We start from the raw sequence: 15,611 nt of genomic DNA on the forward strand, positions 1-15,611 counted from the left end.
ATACCAATAATGTTTTTGAATATTTATTTCAAAGAAAAACAGTAAACTAGCGGTGTATTCAATGAAATACTTCACTCACCTCATGATGCTGATGTCCCGCTGTGATGATGATGTCCCGTGCAGCCGCGGGAGCGATGTCCCGCCTCCTATGACACACGGCACAGTGATTCCTATCATTGGATCACTGTACCAGAGGAGGTGGGACATCGCTATGTGGCTGCTTGCCATAACAAGGAGGAGGTGGGACATCGTTGCAGAGCGGCAGGAGGGGGAGGAAGGGGAATCGTAAGACAGCCCTGCATTACATTAGAACGTGAGGAGGGGGGATGGTGCGGTGCGCGCTGCGCGGCAAACTGGCACAGAGGGAGGGGAAACTCACAGGGGCACTGGGCCATTCACGAGTGTCACCCAGCGGCATGGCCCCGCCCCTTTTTCTCCTCCATTTCGGGCAAATTTTTCACTGACTCGAGTATAAGCCGAGGCGGCTTTTTTCAGCCCAAAAAGTGGGCTGAAAAACTAGGCTTATACTCGAGTATATACAGTATGCTTTTGCAAAAAGAATGCTCCCAGTAACAAGAAATGTAAAAGCTGAGGAAAGGGAGTTTCCAAAGTTTACAGATTTTGGAATCATTCATGTCATTTCTATATGTGTCACCAATATACAATTTCAGACATAGTTCTAAAGATAGGAGGAAATCTCAAAGAAGCCACACATTTCTGTGTCATATAAAGGCATTCACAGCACTAAGGAAGAAACAGCTAGAATTTTGCATTTATGACTTTAGAAGTGAAAATGAAAGAGGTTACTTGGAGTTCATAAGCATCCCTTTTGAAACAGAATTTTCTCTCTCAAAAAAAATCTAGAATAATGTCCATGTGTATGGTCATCTCTTGGGTTGTTGGAAAAGAGTGCTTGCTATGACCATTGTATTTTCTTGACAAAATTTTACCAGCCTGTGCCCTGCTTCATTTTGCCTATTCCGGCTATCTTTTGGCTTCCTACTTTAGCATTCCAATTCCGCATGATGATAAGGACATCAGTTTTTGGTGTTAATTCTAGAAGGTGTTGTAGGGTTTCATGGAACCGGTCAACTTCATCCTCTTCAGCAACAGTGGGTGGGGGCATAGACTTGGACGACTGTGATGTTGAATGGTTTGCCTTGGATTCGAACTAAGATCGTTATGTCATTTTGGGGATTGCATCCCAATACTGCTTTTCCTACTCTTTTATTGACTATGAAGGCTGAGGGATTCTTGCCCGCAATAATATACCTGATGGTCATCTGAATTAAATTCACCCATTCCTGTCCATTTTAGTTTGCTGAATCCTAAGATGTCGATATTCAGTCTTGTCATCTCGTTTGACCACATCCAGCTTGCCTTGATTCATGGATCATACATTCCAAGTTCCTATGGAGTATAGATTTTTACAGCATTAGACTTTCCTTTCACCACCAGAAACATCCACAGCTGAGTGTCCTTTTGGCTCTGACCCAGTCGCTTCATTCTTTCTGGTGCTACTAGTACTAGCCCTCTGCAATAAAAGATTAAAAAGGTAAAGGTTCCCCTCACACATATTGCTAGTTGTTCCTGACTCTAGGGGGCAGTGCTCATCTCTGTTTCAAAGCTGAATATCCAATGCTGTCGGAAGACATCTCCATGGTCATATGGCCAGCATGACTAAATGCTGAAGGTGCACAGAACGCTGTTACCTTCCCACCAAAGGTGGTCCCTAGTTTTCTACTTGCATTTTTACATGCAAACTGCTAGGTTGGCAGAAGCTGGGACAAGTAACAGGAGCTCACTTCATTATGCGGCATTGGGATACTGCCAAACTGCTGACCTGCTGATCAACAAGCTCAGCGTCTTAGCCACTGAGCCAATGCATCCCTTTAATAAAAGGTTACATTTGTATGCTTCAGTGGGCTGCCTCTGAATGTTAGTGGCAGGGATCTGTGGATTATTTATTGAAGGCAAGGAGCTACTTGGGTTATGGGCACTGCTATATGTTAATAACTACTATATTTACAAAATGTATATGGTTTTGAGTTTTTCCAATCATAATAGTATCTATCTATCATCTATCTATCTATCTATCTATCTATCTATCTATCTATCTATCTATCTATACATACATACATACATACATACATACATACATACATACATACATACATACATACATTTTCTAACCATTTGTAGTTTTGAGCAAAGCAATTGCTACTTCGGTATTCTTGATCAGCAAGCAGGACTTATCTTCACTGTGGATGTGCTGCTTAGTACTTCCAGCAGGGATGTGTTTCAGTAAACATAGCATTACAATGGAAACAATTAGGCATACACTCATGAGATTACTGTATTTAATAACATTTTAGAGAAATCTACAATGGAATAGTTTTAATGCTAGACTCAATATATGTCTACATGTATTGAAATACACATAGTATATTTGTTAATTTGGGTTTGAGAGTCATGATATAGAATGAAAAGTTGAAACAAATTAGGCAGAACGAAATACAATTGCTAATACAGAGTACAATCACCATCTAGTGGTATCAGAGAACATCAGTAGCACTGAAACTAAAACTGAAGAGTGGTCCAACTACAATAGTTAGATGAATATCCAGAACAAACAATATGCTTCACTGAATGAAATATCCTTAAGAATGAAGCTCAGATGAAATGCTAGTAGCACGAAGAAAGGTGTTCCAGCAGTCTAGAAGCAGTTTGGTATCTGCTTAATTTCAGTATCGGTTTCAGTTGCTACCTTAGTTTATTTCTGCTTTTAAAAAAATGAAAGAGAGTTGATTTTTCCTTTTGCAGTAAGGTAGTCCTCAATTTATGACCATAATTGAGCCCAAAATTTATGTCAATAAGTGAAACATTGGTTAAGTGAGGTTTGTCCATTTTATAACTTTTCTTGCCACAGTTATTAAGTGAATCATTGCATTTGTTAAGTTAGTAATATGGTTGTTAAGTGAATCTGGATTGCCCATTGATTCTGCTTGTCAGAAGGTTGCAAAAGCTGATCACATGACCCTGGGACATTGCAACTGTCATCAATATGAACCAGTTGCCAAGCATCTGAATTTTGATCATGTGATCATGGGGATGCTGCAACAGTCATAAGTGTAAAAATTAGTCATAAGTCACTTTTTCAGTGCCGTAGTAACTTTGAATGGTTACTAAATAAATTGTTGTAAGTTAAGGACTACCTGTAATCAAACACATGTTTTTATTGTCTCAGGCTGATATCTGAACTCAGGGTAATTGTTATCTCCTTTACTATCATCATAGTAGAGCTTCTGTATCCTTATCCGGGTATCAATCTGTAATTGTTATTCTGACAACTGCTGACCCACTTGAATCATTGCAGTAACATGGGAAAAGTACCTACTTGTAAAATGATTATAATGCTTAAGTATCATCATGACAATTTACAAAAATCTTTAAAGCAGGAAAATAGCATTTTGTAACCTGTAAGTTTAAAGTAACTGCTGAGTTGTGGATGTGAATGCTAATTACCAGATATATGCTGCAAGCATTTACTGAAACTACTTGTGATTGAACTAGCAGTTTATTTTATGTGTTTTAACTGGATGGGAATTGTTTGTTTGGATTTTGTTTTTGTTTCTAGCTTTGGTATCATCAATGATATTGGCTGGATGATATTCTTTTATTTTGTTGATCAGCTGGGTGGATGTTTCTGGGAGTTCTCAATGGTTTGTGGTTTGCAGAAATGAAGAAGTTTGCAGGCCAGTCAGAAACTATAAAACTACTTTCTAACAAATTAGGAAGTGGAAATGCTCTGTGGAAGTCCCCTTGCCAAACTCAACTATATTCAAATTTAGAAATCCCAAATATGATTTAGCTCTAACATACAGAAGCATAGATCTCCTTCCAAAAGGCCCATAGTATTTTCCATCCAATAGTGTCCTCCTAGACATCTCAATTTGTAACTCAAGCCCAGGGAAGAGCATTTTTCATAGTTATCACAGCCTTGAAAACACTTGAGTCTTTTGGAAAGATTGCATTTTTTCCATTTTCACTTTGGGAGTTTATTTAAATCAGCAGAAGAATTGGAGCTGGGACTTACTATAATTTAGTCTAACTGAATGTTAATGTATTTTAAGGGAATGTTCTAGTGGACCTTGTTATATTTTTCTGTGGCCTTTGGGCTCTGATGAGTTATCCAATAGAACTAAACAAATGGAGCAAATAATATTATAAGATTGGAAATAATGGTTCTTTCCCCTTAAATAGCAAAAGTTACAGAAGATTAGTTCTGACAGTCATTCCATGTTGACAATTAAGCTTAATGTATGAATATTATTTTTATTTACTTTAGGTTTTTTTCCTAACCCAATTATATTGGAGAGGCAGCATACTAGAACAGATTAGCTTATGAAAGTAGCTGCTGTAATTACACTGACACAAACCAGACTTTAGATTTACTTTGATAGAACATTACTTGATTTTGCTTAGATGAATTACACGACCAAAACTACTGTTTATTTCCAGAAATAATATTAAATCTGCTATGGATTTTGAATTATGACTTCACAGCTCCAGAGAACAAAATTGGGGAAGTTTGTCTTAGCCAGAAATGCCACAATCAAACTATTAGCCCTTAAGACCATCAAAGGATTCTTGATAGGTTTTTTTTGCAAAAGAAAAATAAAAACAATCCAGATAGGTTAATACTATGCATAGAGAAGCAGCACTCCAAAACAACAAAAGTACCATAAGTCAGAGAAGAAATTTCTCTTCTTACAAAGCCACAGTTCTGTCTTCCAGTTTGCTTATAGGCAAGTCATGTGTGATTTAAGAGATTCACCAAGAAGAATTCTCATGGCAAAGAATTGATTTTATGAGATCATATGGGAAAGATGGGCACCAATGTATTTCTTTGGTGAAACGAGAATTTCTCCAGGGATAGCTTTCATTAGGCAGATTCAGAGAAAGAGTCAAGGCAGGTGTGGGCACTCTATCCCTGAATATTTTCAAGCAAATGATGAACAAGACATCACTCTGGGATGATTTTAACTGGATTCCTGCACTATGCAGGGGGTTGAGCTTCATGATCCGTATGTCAGCTTCCAAATTTATGGTTTTACCTTCCCACAGAGTCATGACTTCCAAAAATGTTATTAAGTTTTCTTATGAAGTGACAAGAGATTCATCAACACCCTACTTAATATACTGGGTGTCTTATAATAGGGCAGCTAGTTTAGGTTTGTAAATGTTTTATGTGTATAAACACTCATTAAAGTATATTAAGAACAGAGGAATACTTGATGTGATGACAATTTTACAGCATGATTCAGCATACAAAGATGACATTGAGAGTTTTTCTTTATGCTATGCTCCTCTGTTGTAATTCTGCAGAATCTCTGTGACATGTACAACTTGCTTATTTTTGTCAATTTTAGTAATTTGTATTATTACACACAAAGTTTTCCAAAAATGTGAGAGGCTTGACACAATAATTAAGCTGTCTATGATCTGAAAAAGATTTAGCACAGAGGTTTCTGAATTCTTCCCTATCATCCCATCAAAATATATTTTACTGAAGCTTTTCAACAATTTCCCTTATAATCAAAATCCAAATGACATCCACAATTGCAAAATTATGTGGGCAAAACTGTCTTTCCAGTATCTTATTCTTCACTGAAGTTATTAAATCATATGTTAACATATATGACATCATGTATATCACACCAAATGTTTATCATTTTAAAAATATCAGTTTTATCTGCAATTTATTTATTTTGTGAAGCTGATGTTAACAGCACTTGTCTATTATCAACATTCATATCCACTTTCATGCTCATATTTATTCTTAAATGATTAAGAGGCATTATTAGTTCAACATATCCAGCTTTTTATACTTAAATCATTAAAGGTATGTATAACATACCACCCTTCAGTTGCTTGGAAGATAATACTTAAGAACAAAATGTAACTAGGAAATGCATCCTAGAGGAAAAGCTTAACATTTCCTGGCTCCCTCTAAAATTTCAGATATTTTCAGAAACATTTTTATAGTGTGAATTTAATGGATCTACTCTGCTATATTCTCCCTAAGAATGTATAAGGATAATCAAACAACAATAATAGAAGATATTAAGCATTGTCTAGGGAAACATGTTTTACATGAGTTTTAGACTATAGCTTGGCTATAACTGTCCCAAACAAAGGATATTTTTTTCTGCTATTGTTTATGTGGCTTGCAAGCTTGCTGGTTGTTTCCAGTTCCTGGTTCAATTGTTATTTTTCACTCCTCCTGAGAGAAACTGCTCCAAAGCCACTAGAGGTGTAATTTTAAAACTCTTCAATAAACAGAAATTGTATATGACAAATAATCAGGCTTCCTACTTTCCACGCCTGGTTCTTGCCAAGTAATTTCAACACTGAGACCAAGGCTTTTATTAGCGGAAAGAAAAACTAAATTAAGAACAAGCCTTTTATTGTTGTGATATATGCAATCATCTCAATGTGTTGGATTTCAATTCCCATCCTCCTTAGAGGGCTGACCCTAGATATGAAACATGAACTGATATTCATCAGTAATAATTAGTAGAATTTCTCTCTGTGTATGGTGGGCAGCAAGACTACCACTTTATTTGCAAAAATGAAGCATTGTGCCTAAATTCATATGTTATCAGGCAGCTACCTATTATATCTGTCATTACTGCTCAGTGAATTGTTTTGTTTTGAGTTGTTTTGATCTCTGCTTCCAAGGAAGTACCTAAAAAAAGCTAGACAACAGGAAGGAGAAAGGTAAGAGGATATCGCTTGCACAGAATGTCCCATAATTTAGAATACCCTTTCCCCCTGAAAATAAGACCTCTCCAGATAATAAGCCCAATTGGGCTTTTGAGCACATGCACTAAAATAAGCCCTCCCTGAAAATATTGCAACATAACAGCAGCCATGAAGTGACCACACTCACTGCCTCCTGCACCTCAAAAAATAAGATCTCCCCAAAAATAAGGCCAAGTGCTTATTTCGGGAGTCAAAAGAAAATAAGACCCTATCTTATTTTCGGAGAAATACAGTACATTGTTGTAGGCAACATTTTAAGTGTGTTAAGCAAGATTGAGTTGCAGTCACCCACTTACTATGATCAATATCTTTTAGAGCATGAAAATGATTTCTAGTCACAAGATAATTTGGAAACTTCTTGAGGTATTTGGCGTCATATACTGTACCTCAAATTACATACATCTACCTTTTCAAATTTACTAACTTAATGTTTGGAAATCCTGGATTTTGTTTTTCTGTGAAATATTCCAATTTTAAATCATTGCTTCAAAATTCAGACAGATAAATTACAATTGATATTCATACTCAGTGAGTAGATTAACATTCTACTTGATAATACAAAATACAATTGACAATAATATACTCACTCAGATTCTTAGCTGGCAAACACTGTTCTAGGAGTACGTAAACAATAGAAGTGCTCATTGGTATATCCTCAGCTTCTAAGTTTCAACAGTAAAATCATTCACTTTTTAGTAGACTGCACAAATTATATCAACTTTAACACTATGCTTGGTAAATCCGTGGTGCCATTTAATGGCAGATATGAATGACATTACACTTTCAAGGGAGAGAATAGAGAGAGCAAGAAAAAGCTGGATATTGATATGTATAGTAGGGTTTGAGAACCTCTTCCAATGCTTGCTTATTTGTTAATGGAGGTAGTGGTGTGTATCTATGAAACTTATCTGGTGTAATACATGTCTTGTTTTTAGAAAATAGATACAGTTCAGTATGTAAAATATTATACCCCAGATTTTCCTAATATGTTAACTTTCTGCTCAAAAAATAACTTGCACCTTCAGTAGAGAACATTCAGACAGCCAAGGGAGAACTGGCTGTGAGTTCTGGGAGTTGTAGTTCAATGCATCTGGACAGTATCAAATTGGGAGGAACTGCAATATATTTAGGTCATACCAGATAAGATTATGCATCCATAATTGGTCAGATTAGACTTATAGAGTGACTCTCATGCTGATTACTCAGGGTGCATGAACGGTGTGGTTTATTGGTATAAACTAGATGCTTTATACTTTGTAGACATCATATCAGCATTTTCCTCAGCATATAGCAGAGTGAAGCTTTATTTATCATTTTTTCTGTCACACAGAGCAGCATTTGGCTTGAACTGAACTAGACACAATCAGAACAATTGGCAAAGACAACCCAACACCTCTTGCCAACTGATTTATTGCCAATGTTAAGACTGCCAGGCTCCTGTCAACTGAGGCTATTTCTTTGGGATACTTTGCTGTATTTACAGCCAATGTACCATGATGTAATGTCTCTGCTTTCTAAGATACATAGTACAGTAGCTGATAGTATTAAACCTATATCATTATTTTAAAAAGGAATGCAGTTATTTCAGATGAGCTTTCATATTTTTCTCCATTTAGCCCAATTATGCATGGTGAGCTAATGTGTAGTGCCATTCTTTACTTCACACCTTATTATATCTTTTCTATTCCCTGTGCACCTTTCACAATATATTTACTTCTAGGTGTTAAAAATATATTTTATTTTGGAAATGAATTGCTACCTGAAAGACCTTTTGGTGTACTTAAGTCACACATTCTTATGAAAAAAGCATGAAAATATAATAAGGATAATAATATAATAATATAATGATGAAATAATTTCTCAGGAAATTATGAGCTCATTTCTATTGGTGGCTGTTTCTTCCAGGAGGATTTCAGTGGCCCCTGGAAAATATAGCATTGCTGTTTTCCACTTCTGGGTTAGGATAAAACCTAAGTATGAGGATACTCTATTATTACCAGTGTAGATGTTTCATCCAAAGGCATCTACATGGCGTACAAACTAACAATATTCAGTAAGAACAATAAAGCAAGCAATCACAATGCAATTGAATTGCAAATGTTAAAGCAATATTCCTTTTTCAAAAGCATTTGAAAAGGCTGGTAATGCAATTTGTAGCTGCCACTTGAGAAATGTCTGTGAGTACAGGCAGGCTTTCTAAAAAACAGCCTTAGTGATTTGGGCATTGACTTTGAGAAGGCCCGATTCCTGACTACCCTTCAATGAACGAAATCCACCATGGGGACTTTGAGCAGCTAATAAATTTAGACAATTTTATTCATCAGGAAGCTGATTCGTGGTTTCTTTCCATTTTGGGGGCACACTTAATATTTTGGGGAGAGACATATTTTTCCTCCTCTATATCAATAGACTGGCTGCTTCTCTGTTTATTGTTGCCATTGTTTTTTCCAATCTATTTCTGCTATAGCAATGTGGCTCCAGCTTTATTTTTTGTGTGTGCAAATTTACTCAGCTAATCCAGGATCATGTAATGAATTTCATGGTTTCAGGATGACAAAGGTTCAGGATGGTTTCTTTGGTGACAAAGAAAAACTGCTACTTGAGGCAGAATGAATGGTCCTAGATTATTATTTTTTTGTTTATTCACGCCACCCATCTCACTGATACAGTGACTTTGGATGGCTTACAATATAATAAAAGGGTTATAAAAGTAATAAATACAAAATGATTAAAATTAAGAGAATTAAGTAATAAAGTGAAAAGTAAGGCATTGGGCAACATGGGCAACTTCTCTCTACCCCGTCAACTATCCCCAACACAGTGCACACTAATGGGGGTCCCAGGCTAGCCAGCAAGCTTTCAGGCTCTTCCAGAAGAGGTGGAAGGGGGAAGACCTCACCTTTAGTAGGAAATATTCCAGAGGGCAAAAGCCACTGCAGAAAAGGCTCTTCTCCACCAGCTGAAATTCTTTAGACCAGGGGTCCCCAAGCCCCTGGCTGTGACCTGTTTAGAACCGGGCTGCATAAGCAGCAGGCACACTTGCTCGTGCGTGCACTCCACTTGCATGAGGAGGTGAGTGTATGCACTTGCATACAAATCTCCACTTGTGTGAGTGGTGGGAGACATGCGGTGAGGTTTATGGCTGGTGAGGCAGTGACACAGGGGTTTCAAATTTTTTTAGACTTGTGGACTTCAGCTCCCAGAATTCCACAGCCAGGCATGCTCAGTTCCGATTTAAAGTGACAGCATTTGTTTTTCTCCTTTGCGAAAAAGTTTTCCTTCATTCTTTTTCTTCTCCCTCCCCCTACTCCCTCCCTCTCTCCCTCCCTCCCCCTTCCCTCAAACAGACACACGCACACAGAGAAGTTAGATCCCTCTCTCACTCACTCAATCTCAAACAAACACAAACACAGAAGTTGGATTGGATATATTTTCCAATGGCTTGAAAGCAGTTCCTCCGCCATACCCCCCCCCCATTCCCCTGCTGCCTTCAGATCCAAGCCTTTGACTGCAGGTGGAGCCAAGTTGCCTTTTCAAACTTGTAATCAGTGAAGCTGGGCTTATATACTTTTATCCAGGTGTGTGGGTGTGGGTGTGTGGGTGTGTGGGTGTGTGTAAAGTCAATGTAGCTCTGCATGCAATCAAAATACACTTGGGGAGTGATCTACACTTGAGGATGAAGTTTGAATTCCTCCCCCTCCCTCCGACCCACACACATACCTTTTCCAGATGTTTCAGAGAGGATTTCTGCTCTTGCCTGCCATCATGAAAAGAAAAAAAAATGTAAAAGAAAAAGGCAAGAGCTGAGATCAGGCTGAGTTAGTTGCTGCCAGAGTCACCATGTGGATGACTCTGCTTAACTGTTTAAAAAAGCCTTTAAAAAAGCACCCTCTACAGGAGGCAGGAGAACGACGTGCCTCATCTACGTCAGGAATTTTTCGGCTTTTAACCCTTCCTTAGCTCTGCTTGAGTGATCATAAAGTCAGACTAGATGAGGCACCTCATTCTTCTGCCACCTCCTGTAGAGGGCACTTTTTTAGAGGCTTTTTTAAACAGTTAAGCACTAAGCAGAGTCATCCATGGTGACTCTGGAAGCAACTAGCTCAGCCTTTTTCCTTTTACATTTTTTTTCTTTTCATGATGACAGTGGTGAGGCACTGCCTCCCCTGCCTCCCCTGACAGCATGTTCCTGGTTCTTGCCATGGGCGCAAATGTAGCTGTGCGTGCTCACTGCTCATGCAGAACCATCTACTCTCTCCCCTACTGCTGTCAACAGTCCACAAAGTCGGAAAGTTTGCTGCTTTAGCAGACAAGATCCAAAGTAGGCCTCTTCTGCTAGAGTGAGTGGGGTAGGCTGCCCCCATTGGGATTGAAATGCTACCTCATAGAGCAATCATAAACAAACAGAAATAGTCAATTAAACCAATTTTAAGTCTAATAGATGAATTATGGTAACTTTTCTTTATGATGATCCACCACCTCAAGAAACTGTCAAAAAGAAAAGGAATTGGTAATAATGGTTAGAAAATAATATACAGTAATAAATAATAATAAATCATATACAGTAATAAAATCTACAATCATATTTTTTCAATTTGTGAGATCTCATAAAATTTCAAACAGAGGTGGAAACCTTTGCATGGCTGATGGTTAGCCTTTTGTTTGAATGAGGTAGATCTATAGCAAGCAGGACAATAAAGTGAAGAAAATGGATCAATGACTTGCATTATATAAATGAATACAGGTAAGATTTTTTCAGCTGTTTATTCGGCATGAAGTCTGACCATTTTTTATTTTAGTGCCTATTTTTTGCTTTAAGGAACAATTTCATTTTATTTCAATTTACTTCAGCATCAACAATGAAGCTTGCCTCCACATCAGATCAATCTAGAACAGTGTTTCTCAAACTTGACAACTTTTAAGATGTGTAAACTTCAACCCCATGCTGGCTGGAGAATTGTGGGAATTGAAGTCCACACGTCTTTAAATTGCCAAGAGTGAGAAATGCTGATTTAGAGAGTTCCTCTTGAATTGGTTCCCCAAACCTCTAATATATTGGCCTTCACTTCAGTGAATTTTTTACATGATATGAGGGCAGCTGTTTGGTGTTAGGAAGGGATTTATCAATTGTCCTGCAGGCAGAGCTTGTTGTATTTTCTGGACTGTGAACAGAAAGATGAGAGTTTGGGAAATGAAGGACAAATTCATATCCCTGCTGAATAAAAGCAGATCAAATATATCCTTCTGAGAGGCAATTGAACAGAGATTATCCTTTTGCATACGTACCACAAAATGTATGAATGTACCATATTTTTCAGAGTATAAGATGCACCAGAGTATAAGACACACCAAGGTTTTGAAGAGGCAAATTAAAAAAAATTTTTTTTTGCACTCTGCAGATCTCCCAAAAAATGCCCATTTTTCGTGAAAACAGGACTGTTTTTTTTTTTTAAAGGGCATGAATAACATTTAGGAGGCTTGTAGAGGGGGCAAAAATGAGCAAAAAATGGCCCATTTTTCATGAAAATTGGCCCATTTTTTTTTAAAAAAGGGCATGCATAGTCTTTAGGAAGCTTATAGGGTGCTGCTGAGAGAAAACAGCCCATTTTCTCTCATTTCTGCCCTCCCCAGCCCCCAGGAGCACTCTGCAAGGCTCCTAAAGGCTATGCACGGCCATTTTGGTGAAGGGGGTGGGGTTTCGGGAGGCAAAAAATGCTGAATTCAGCGTATAAGACGCACCCAGATTTTCAGCCTCTTTTTTGAGGGAAAAGGGTGTGTTTTATACTCTGAATTCAGCATATATAAAAGAACAAAAAACAACCAGGCCACTTTATTGAGGTCCCAAGATGGAATAGATCAATTACTAGAATAGCAACAGCACTTAGACTTATATAGCTCTTCACTGTGCTTTACAGCCCTCTCTAAGTGATTGAGTCAGCATATTGCCCCCAACAATCTAGGTCCTCATTTAATCATTACCAGTGACATGCAGTCAGGGAAGGCAGGGGAGGCAGGGCCTCACCACTGTCATCATGAAAAGAAAAAAAAATTAAAAGGAAAAAGGCTGAGGTAGTTGCTGCCAGAGTCACAGTGGATGACTTTGCTTAGTGCTTAACAGTTTAAAAAAGCCTCTTTAAAAAGTGCCCTCTCCAGGAGGAGGTGAGAACCATGTGCCTCCTTTAGTCTACCTTTATGATCACTTGAGCAGAGTTAAGCAAGGGTTAAAAGGTGAAAAATTCCTTATGTAGAGGAGGGACGTGGTTCTCTCACCTCCTCCTGTAGAGGGCACTTTTTTAAGAGGCTTTTTTTAAACAATTAAGCAGAGTCATCCATTGGAGGCTCCGGCAGCAGCTAACCTAGCCTTACTTCAGCAGCTTTTGCCTTTTTCTTTTTACATTTTTTACATTTTCATCATGGCAGACAAGAGGAGAGTTGAAATCCTCTATGAAACAGCTGGAAAAGGTATGTTGGTCAGAGGGAGGGGGTTAGGAATTCAAAATTATTGTAATTTGTAAGTAATTGTAATTTGTATTATTATAAGTAATTTTGTGTGTGTGTGTGTGTGTGTATGTATGTGTGTGTTTTACCTGCATCTGCTGCCGCACGGGCTGACACTTTATTTTTTATTTTTTAAAGCCCTGCCACCGCGCCCACCATAGAGGGGGATGCATCCTGCTCTATGGCCAGCACGGCATCAGGACTTTAAAGCCATGGTGCCGCACCCGCCATAGAGAGCTTTCAGGGCCGGGACTTCGGGGCTTCGCTGGGGCTTTCAGGACTTTAAAGCCATGCCACTGTGCCCGCCATAGAGGGCTTTTGAGGCCGGGACTTCAGGGCTTCGCTGGGGCTTTCGGGACTTTAAAGCCATGCTGCCGCGCCCGCCATAGAGGGCTTTCGCACCGGGGCTTTAGGGCTTCACCGGGGCTTTCGGGACTTTAAAGCCATGCCGCCACACCCACCATAGAGCAGGACGCATCCCGCTCTATGGCCGGGGTAGCGCCAGGACTTTAAAGCCATGCCGCTGCACCCACCCTAGAGGGCTTTCGGGGCCCTGCCGCTGGCAGACATAGGGCAGCTTTTCCCCGCTTGCCTCACCAGCGATAAACCTCACCGCACATCACTGATTATTACTTATCCAGAGTTCACTATATTGTATATAGTTTTGCTTTTTATTTCACTTTATTTTGTAAAGCAATGAAAAGCAAAATCTTACTTCATATGCATATTCTAATAGTTCTGTTTTTCAACAGTAATTTACTTTCCACAGTGCTGTTGCAAGAGTACAGAGTTAATACTTAATACTTAGAAGGATTAAGTTCCAGTGAAGCCCAAACTGTTTCAAGCCAGATATAAGTTTTCATAGGGATGAGTATTTGTTCTGAATGCAAAACTATAGATAGTATCAAACCATAACAAAGTTGAATCTTTAAATCCCTAGGTCTAACTAAGGAACAGAATGCAGCAATTTTGAGTATGACTCACTTTCTTCTGAAATGTAACTTACCTTTTCTGATCATATTATTTTTATTGACCCTAATAGGTTATAAAAGTATGTTGTATGCTGCAAGACTGGATATAATCAGTGGTAATTTTACAAACCACAGTATTTGAAATATAGTTTAATAAATAAGCACTCATGTGAAAAGTAAGTTTAGTAAGGTCATAGACCAGGGGTCTAGCCTGCGGGCCATATATGACACAGACTGGCCACCCTCACCCCATTTTAGTGAAGGGGGGAAGTTGAGATACGTCATATGACAACGTGTTGTTGTGAGTTTGACACCCTGTCATAGACCATTGAGTCGGGGAGAGGAGGTTAGATTTTCTCACTGTAATTTTCAGATAATATTTTAGTTAACATTTGTAAAAAAAATAAAAGTATTGGAAATTGAGCACTCTTTTGTCATCAGATCAAAACAGAGGTACATTTATGTAAGCTTTATTCATTAAAGACAATGCTTTATTCTTCTTCGATATTCACCACATTGCAGGGCCAAAAAAAAAGTCAGTTCCATGGACTTTTAAAGGTTTAACACAAAAAAACACAAAAGTTATTGAAACTAATGGTATAGTCCTAGAACTAAGAGACACAAAAAATCTTGCCTGACCAATATATTTTAAAGTAGACACAGAGCCAAGTAACTTGAGACTCTTCAAATCTGTTCAGTAATTACCACCTTACTGCAGCCATTTTATATAGCTCAGAACTAAATATTAAGATCTGGCTCAGTGACACAGAGTTTACAGTGGAATATAAATTAGAAGAGATAGATTATAATAATTTATTAAAAGTTACCAATTAACTCACTCTCCCAATGAAAGCAGGTGTGCTGAATAAATCAGGAAGGCACCAGTTACCTGTTTTTGGGAGAAGGAAATTTTTTGATCCTAATAACTTTTTAATATGTAAGATGATTTTTAATAATTAACATTCATCCTGGGAATTATTGTTTCTGCCATGCCCAGCAAGATGCAATTTATTTTTGACTCAATTCACTTTATACCATGGCTTACTTCTCATAACATAATTGCAATATTTAGCTCACAACTTTCATGCCACAAAACCCACGATCTGATCAATGACTTCTGTTCAGATGGAAAACTTGCAAGAAGATCTTTGGCACATCATTCAGAATACAGTTTAAGATTAGGTTTTTTAAAAAAAAATTCTTCTGCATAGAGTAGTATGGAAATACAACATATGGAGTTAGCACAATGGCTGATTGGATTTTGATTGTTCTGAAACATAGCCAAATTTAAAGTGGGGAGTGCAGCAGGAAATG

This window comes from Thamnophis elegans, chromosome 6 (assembly GCF_009769535.1).
Source record: "Thamnophis elegans isolate rThaEle1 chromosome 6, rThaEle1.pri, whole genome shotgun sequence".
NCBI classification, from domain to species: domain Eukaryota; kingdom Metazoa; phylum Chordata; class Lepidosauria; order Squamata; family Colubridae; genus Thamnophis; species Thamnophis elegans.